The sequence below is a fragment of the Apis dorsata genome, unplaced genomic scaffold (assembly GCF_000469605.1).
Source record: "Apis dorsata unplaced genomic scaffold, Apis dorsata 1.3 scaffold_728, whole genome shotgun sequence".
In the NCBI taxonomy this organism is placed as follows: domain Eukaryota; kingdom Metazoa; phylum Arthropoda; class Insecta; order Hymenoptera; family Apidae; genus Apis; species Apis dorsata.
Window position 1 is genome coordinate 35,099 of NW_006263893.1, and position 9,092 is coordinate 44,190.

Below are 9,092 nucleotides of genomic sequence, written 5' to 3' on the forward strand. Positions count from 1 at the left end.
TTTTTTATTTCACAAATATTATAATGCATACTATACTTTGAATATTTTGTTTTTTGTATGTCATAAATGTAATATTTGAGTTATCTACATTTAAATTTCATAAATATATAAATATTTAATCATTTGAGTTCGATGAAAATAAATAATTAATTTCTTAATATAAAACAAATATTTAATTATTATCAAATTTTTATATTATATAATATATATAATAACATATATAACATATTATATAATAATATATAATAACATATAGTAACATATTTGCTTGTTTATAAATTAGAAAACTTTCCAACTTTTTAAGTGCTTAAAGTTAAATTTCTAAAAACTACAAAATTCTAAGAAATATATCTGATACCATAAAATTACCCATTGTTTGACCTAACATATTACATTTATCTTAAAATGAAACTAAAGGAAAAATAAATATTTTATTTAATAGCGAAAATCAAATTTAATTCAAATGCTTCTGATTAACATTATTATATGCTTATTATAATTATTATTGTCTTTATTGTCTAATTTTTATAATTATATTTTATAATTATTAATTTTTATAATTATATTATTTGAAAATTATAAAAATTTCAGAAACAAATTTTTCATTAATAAATGAATCTCGTTTCTTCGAATAATCATATTATATTTTTATTGATACAAAATTTATTTATTATCATCTTTTTTTAAATTTGTTCTTAGCATTTAAATGAATTTTTTTTATTTTTTAAATGATATATTTATATATTATACTTTATAATTTTATATATTTATACTTTATCGCCATTTTATTTCTTGTCATTATATTACAATTAAAAATACAATATATTTTAAATATTCTAAATTAATATTCTAATATTATTATACAATAATTTATACAATAATATATTCTTTAGATTTTTAAAAAATCTTCAAATAAATCATATATATATAATTTAAGAATAATTTAAGTATGCATGCGCAAAAAATTCTATTATAATCAAATAAGAAAATATATGTATTGGAAAACGATATAATACACATTTCTAAATTATAATAATTATATTAAAAGGAATAGTACAAAGAAACAAAAACGAAAAATGTTCATTAAATAAGAAGATATTAAATAAATGATATAAAACGAAAAGATAGTTTTCATTTTATTTAAATCTATTATTAGATTAAATTTTATTAAATTTTATTAAATTAAATAAAAAAATTATTAAAAATTCATTTTTACATATAAAGTAAAATTATAATCTCGTATTTTTATTACATTTATCTTTTCTTTTAATCTTTTAAAAAAATTTCTTTTAACATCTTTTATTTTATTTGAAATAAAAATAATTGTTATGAGGAAAGAATAAGGATTGTCAATATATAGATAGAGTTTGAAAAATTGTAAATTTCTCTTTATAACATATAAAATTGAATTATTGACTTTAAATAATGCCTATAAAAAGTAAATTTATCTATATGTTAAATATTTTTTCATTATTAAATATAGTCTAAAATGATGATATTCAATATATTAATATTTTATATATGTGTCATTTAAATTAAGAAATTGATATATTTTTAAAATAAAAAAATTATGTATTATTATAAAAAAAAAATATAGAATTTGTTTTAAAGAAATATTATTATTTACTTTATTTGCTTTTGTTATGTATCAATAATTTTATAATTAAAATTTTCATTAATATATTTATTTTTCTTAATTTTAGTATTAAATAATAGAACAGCATTATTTTTATTATTAAAGAAATTCTTTTATTAAAGAAAATTTACAATATAAATGCATAAATTAATTAAAATTGTGTCATCTGTTATTTGTTAATACTTTATTATCTAATATTACTATTTTAATAAATAATAATAAATATTAAAATAAATAAGTTATTCTAATAAAATTTATTAAATAAAAAAACAGTAAAGAAAAAGAAAATTTAAAAATGTAAAACTAGAAAGAGAATATCATAATTAGATTTATATTTTATTTTACATATTTTCTTAATGATTAATTAATAGAAAAATCTTTATTTTATTAATAACAATTTATAACTGATAATAATTAATAACAAGAATGAGGAGACATTGTACGCGTCTGCATATAAATCAATTATCACATTAAAATATTTTCTATAATATTATTATTTCTATCGAATTGAAGATTATCTTTCAAATATTTATTATACAACAATAGGATCAAATATTTCACAAACATTTCAAGTTTGCCTAATTCAATTCGAATCTTCTATAAATATTATGGAAAATAGAAACAATATAAAATTTCAAATATAAAATATTTGAACTTATACTTTATCAAATGAATTAAAAAATTATATAAATATTTCACCATAAATTTCCTGATTTTTCTGATCTTTCTTTCTATCTTTAAAATCAATTATATTATTTTTTATATAAATATCTTTTATATATAAAATTCAATTTTATAATTCTATCATTTAATAATAATTTCTTTTCTACTAAGAAAGAATATTAATTGTAAAGTAAAAAATATAAAAAGTAGAACATATCACTGAGAAAAAAATTATTGATTAAAACCAATCATTGTTTTTGAATAAAATATTTTTAAATAAATTTAATGAACAAAATAGTTATACATTAAATATATTATTTAAAATCTTATATTATTCTAATTTCGAAAATTTGAATAGATGCTATTTATTAAAAATTTTTTTTTAATATCATATAAATATAAATATTTGAAAATTTGTAAATATTTATTCCAAGATATGATATCAGTTTGTATAAAATGAATCAATTTTAAATATAATCATTGAAATATTATTGTTTTTAAATAGTATTTGAAATCTGTAAAACAAAATATAGATATTGAATTGGATTTGAAAATATATATATATTAAACTTAATCCCTTATATTTATAATCGATATATTAATCTGTTTGTAAAATTTAGCAAATCCGATCTCAATGATTCAATCTAGTGATGGACAAGATAGATTTTTTCATGATATTTAAAAAATTCCATCCTGATTTAAAATTTATTTGATATCAAAATAAAATATACATATAATATCAAATTACATCGGTATCACAACAAAGTTAAAAATATCAAAATTATTCGAATTAATATCGAGATTTCAAATATTTAGTCAATATAAATATAATAAATAATAAATATAATAAATAAATTAGGAAATTTAGTAAATACAAAAGAATCTAAAAAAATTAGATCTCAAGATCACATATATTAATATCAAATATGAGAAATAAAAATAGAATAAAAACATGCTCATATATTCAAAATATATGTAAATTGCAAATATATCGATATTAATTTTTTTCGAGATGTACTCGAAACAATTATCATTTACAATTCAATTTTTTTTGATAACAATTATTATTTACGATTCAATTTCTTTTGATATATAATATTATGATTCTTTGTCTAAGAATCGATGTGCTTCAAAAGTAATGACTCATCACTAATCCAATTCCTATTATCAGTTCAATTATTCCTTCGATACTCTTACAGTGTTTCTTAACAGATATGTCAGGATTATAATGAAAGTATGAAAATATGAAAATATCAAATTAGATTCCAAAAAATGTATAAATATATATTTTATTTCAAGATTTCTAAGAATTTAAAAAAATCTAAATTATTTTAAAATATGAATTCAATAATTTTAATATTAATATTACGATAAAAAGAAAAAAAAAGGAAAATAAAAAATATACAATTACTTTCTAATATTTAAAAAAAATTTGCATTCAATCTTTCAGATTCACAATGTAAAACATAATTTCTGTAAAATTAATTTTTGAGATATAAAATTTTTTATTCAATATAAAGTGAGTAAATAATACAATTTTAATTTTTTATTTATTTTTTATGTATTTAAATTTTTTGATTTTTTAATTCTTCATTTTTATTATATTTTCATTATTTTATAATCTATTATAAATTTATTCATATTCAAAAATAATTTATTTGTATTTTATACAAAATAATTTTATTTTTTTTATTATTTGCAAAACAAACAAAAAATAATTCATTATTTCAAATAAATTATGTCCAAGATTCATTCGGAAACACTGCTACGATAGAATGTTTGATTGAAATACCATTCTTATTGACAAACTCGTACATATTAATTCATTCACATTATAAATTTATTTCGATTCAATACAGGTGTTACATATTTTATTCCAAACTAACTTATTAATCAGGCTCCGCATAGATAATCGATGCCCATAAGACAATAACGATTGCGTATATGTGTCGAAACGAAATGAGACACAAGTCCATGATATAGGAAGAGAACAAATAGAGAAAAAGGCTACGGAAGACAGAATGTTTCGAATTCCAACTGCGAAACACTGTTGAAAGTTCGTCCTGGAATTTGGCCAAAGTCGAAAGGAACGCTCGTTATCTGTTTCGCAAACTACGTCAGTGACGCTTTCCGCGTGGTCATCAAACCACGATTGGAAGCTAGTTGACGGAATATACTTAAAATATACTTAAAAAAACTTACTTATTGAATGTTTTATATCAAATAATCTTTTGATATAAGATTCATTTGATATTGTAATAATTCTAAATCTTTTACAAAAAATTGGATCATTAAATAGTCAAAATTTCACTTTTGAATTTTTTTGTCTTTTAAAATATTTAAAAAAATTTAAGTATTGTATTTAACGAATGATTTTATGTTTTAATAAAAATATTGAATGTTTTCATTCAAAATTTTTTAATATTTTTCTTAAAATATTTAAAAAATTTGAAATATTTAATTTAATTAAAAATTATATACTATAATGAAAATAAATAAAAAATAGTTGAGATAAATAAGTTTTGATAAATAATTTGGACTTTTTTCAAAATTTTGGACAAGATAATTTGGATTATTCATTGAAAAAATTTCATTTTTAAATTTTTTCTATTATGAATTTGTATTTTCTTAGGAAAAAATTTCAAATATTTGGATCAATGTATAATTTTAAGTTGCAATAAAAATATTGATAAATAATAGTTAAATAAGTCATATTATTTCTTTTTTATTTTTGAATAATGTATTTAAAGACACATTGGAAAAATAATATACCATAATATCATAATCTTTACTTATATATTTTATTGAAAAATATTTCAAAACATTGTAAAAATTTCAGAAATTTACAAGATTTTAATGAAAAAGAAATTTTAATAAAATTAAAAATTAATATTCGATAAAATAATTTTAAAAATATACAATACTTCAAATAAATAAACGATTTACTTTATATTAATTGATATTTTTAAAATGTGAAAAATATTTCGCAGCCTAGATTTTTTTCTTAATTTAATTTGATTTCTTATAATTTTTTCTTATAATTTAATCTGATATAAATTTATATATATTTAATTTATATATTTTCTTCGAACGGATTATTCGGCTTCTAGTTTTAAATTTATTTCTCTATCTATTAACTTGAGGAAAGTAGAGCGAAACGAAAAGTCGCATTCTTTTAACGCATTAATATTATCAAATCTATGCTCTTTAAGAACCGGAAGATGTACCTTCTCTTACCTCCATTCTAAAATTTCTCTTACATAAAAAACTAAATTTGTGCAAGGTTTTGTCAATTTCATGCATTTCACACAATATTGTTATTCTTATATATAACATTGTTATTCTTTATAAGAAGCATATAGAATAAGTAGAATAAATTTTTTTCAGATTTTTTCATATTTTTTATTTTATTTCACAATCACTGATCGATATTCTTCTTCTTTAAAAGAACAAATTTTATATGAAAATATTTTATATATTATGTAAAATATTTTATATCTTTATATGTAAAATATAAATCTGAATTTTTATAAATTATTGCTGAAACATAATATATCATAAATCATATATATCATAAATTCTACATAATTCTACATCTTTTTTTAATTTTATATTTAATCTTCTCTTAATTTTATTTAGTTAAAAATTGGATGATTTTTTGATACAAAAATATATGTTAAAATTTATATAATTACTTAAATTATATTTAAATTGTTTTATTATTGAAAATTATTTAAAATAGTTAAATAATGATCATAATAATCATAACACTTTTATATAATAAATTGAATAGAAAATTAAAATTATTTTTCAAATTATTCAGTGATATATCCAGTGATTCTGCTTATTGTTAAATCTTTAGATTTTTGATTTAGAACTTGAGATTGAAATTCAATATGTACTTAATCCGAATTAATTTCAATATCCATATTTTATTTCATAAATTTTGAATATTTTAAAAAAAATAATAATATTTTAATAATTATATTCAAAATATATTTATTTTATATCGATTTCATATCCGATTTCAAAAATTTCCAAATTTCGAAGAGATATATTAAAAAAAATTAAACTTTTCAAATCTTAAAAATCAAAATTAAATAATATGATCATATATGCTTATAATTACATTTTATTCATTGAATCTGTAACTATTTAAAAAGTAATATTTCATTTATAATATTTGTTTTTAATCTTTCATTTGTCGATGATTTTTAGTGTTTTAATTTTATTTATTTTTTGTTTTTGAGAATATATCTATTATTTATTTATTTTGATTATAAAAATAATTGAGTACAAAAATATGTTATAAATATATTCCAATTTCTTTTATTTAAATAATAAATTATTTAAAATCAAAATAAATCATATATCGAAACCATATATTTATTTTAAAATATTTTCTCTACAAATTTTAATGCAGTATAAAAAAATATAAAAAACGGTATAAAAAAAATTTAATATTATGATAAATTAAATATTATTCAAAAAAGATCTCTCATAATATTTTCCTAATATATATATATATATATATTAGAATTTTAAAAAAATAAAAGCAATTTTCATAGAAAATAGAAAACAATGATTAACAATAATAAATGGATTTTATTAATGTTATAAGATTTTATTAATATAATAATGCGAAACATTATTATATTAATCATATTCATTAATTTATGTCCAGAAAAATCTTTTGAATTGAATAAAAAGTAAGTAATAAATGATATAAACTTTAAAGCATTTATATATATTAAATATATTATTATTTATTATTCTTTTCGAAAATAAATATCTATATATACTACAAATTGTTTAATTTTTAAACAATGATATATATTTATATAAATTTCTGATTCTTTTAGATCAATTAATCAAATGGATTTATCCTCTAATTAATTTCAATAATTAATTTATTTATTTGTAAAAAATAAAAAAATCATACATTTGAATTTTCAATCACATTTTATTTTTAAATATAGAATTTAAAATTACTTTTTAATCTTTCTTAAACCAATAATTATTATATAATAGGTATTATATATTAGGTAATAATTATTATATTCATCAAGCGAATTAATTGAAATTCGCGTGTCAATTAATCCCAAAAAGCGAAACGCAATATTAACAATAATGATAGCATGTAATTGACAAGTCAATGTTATCGCATTCTACCGTCGCGACGAGAAAAAGTGCTTTCTAAACATGTTTGTACGTGCATACGCAAAAATAATTGTTAGATGATCAAGTAAAAGTTCTATTCTCGGCCGTATATGCAAACCGCGAAGTCATGGACTGCTTTCGCTGATGGGATAACATGTGAAAACGCGATATTCCTTGTTATAAATATTTATAATTATGCTAAGTCCAAAACTTTTATTCATTTTTTCCCCATTATTTTTTCCATTACAAATCTTCTGTATTTATTTTTTGTTAAAACTTATAACAACTTATTATATCATTTATCATTTTATTTTAATAAAATGGAATCATTTTTTTTAATTATTTTATTTTATTTTTTATTATATAATTTATTATATAATTTATTTTTTGTTATTAAAATTTATACTTCATTACTTATTTCATTTTTCTAGGGATTGAAAGGATAAGAAAGATAATTAGAGATGAATTATACTCTCATATTTTGATATTTTATCTTCTATAAAATTTTTTTCAATAATAATTTACAATAAATTACTATTATAAATAATTAAATTATTATTATAAATGATAATAATTTATACATAATAATAATAATTTTTTGAGAAAGATGTATGATTAAATTAATTATCATTTAATGTAAATATTTAATATAATATTCAATGAATCTATTTTATTAATATTTAATCTACAAAATTATAAAAATAAGAATTATAATATATTTTTATCATAAAATATATTTTTTACATTGCACTCTATCATATTCTATTGCACTCTGCACTTTATTTATTATAATGTTTTCATATGTTTCTTTTGATTTAATAACCAGATATTGAACATTATTTAACTACATTTCCAAATATATAATAATTTATTTAATGATTAAAAAATTTCCGATTAAAAATGATATTGCATTTCGATTTACTATTCGATTGTTAATTTTCTAAATATCAAAACAATTAAATTACGGAAAGCTTTTATTTTTAGAATAAATTTTTAATAGAAAAAGATTAGTAAGAAGAAGTTTTTAATTTTCTAATCTAAAAAAAAAAAAAAATCTANCAATTAATTATTTAAAAAAAATAGTTTTAAATAAAATATTATTATTTGATAGATAATTTAATAGATATTTCGATTGAGATTATGTTTTCTATTTAATAATTTAAAAGAATTTGAGATAAGAAGAATAATTAAAAAAATAATAAATTAAAAAATTAATTGTTTAAAGAAATAATTTTTATTTTTTAATGAAAAATGCATTGAATAACTTTAGAAAACATATTGAACAATAAATATAATAATAATCATAACAAGCGTAGTAATAGTTATTATTTTAATAATATTAATTATAAATTAAACTAGTAATATTAAACTAAAATAATAATATAAATATTTGTTAAAAAAACTAGTTATTTTTATCGAATTCAAAAAAGAAATAATAATAGCAAACAATAAATAATTTATTTCATAAAATAAATAATTCTATTATATCATAATAAACACAATATAAATGTATAAACACACACGCGCGCGCGCGCACACAACCGTAATATATTACATATTTTATAAAATATTTTATGAAATATTAATAATATATAAATAAAAAAATAAATTATTTTTTATATAATTTCAAAAA

General features: G+C 16.5%; 1 protein-coding gene across 1 annotated transcript in view; it reads right to left on the minus strand.

Moving 5' to 3' along the window:
• LOC102681170 (decaprenyl-diphosphate synthase subunit 1-like) overlaps nucleotides 1-9,092 on the minus strand; it is a 28,437-nt gene that overhangs the window by 13,859 nt on the left and 5,486 nt on the right. The window lies entirely within an intron of this gene.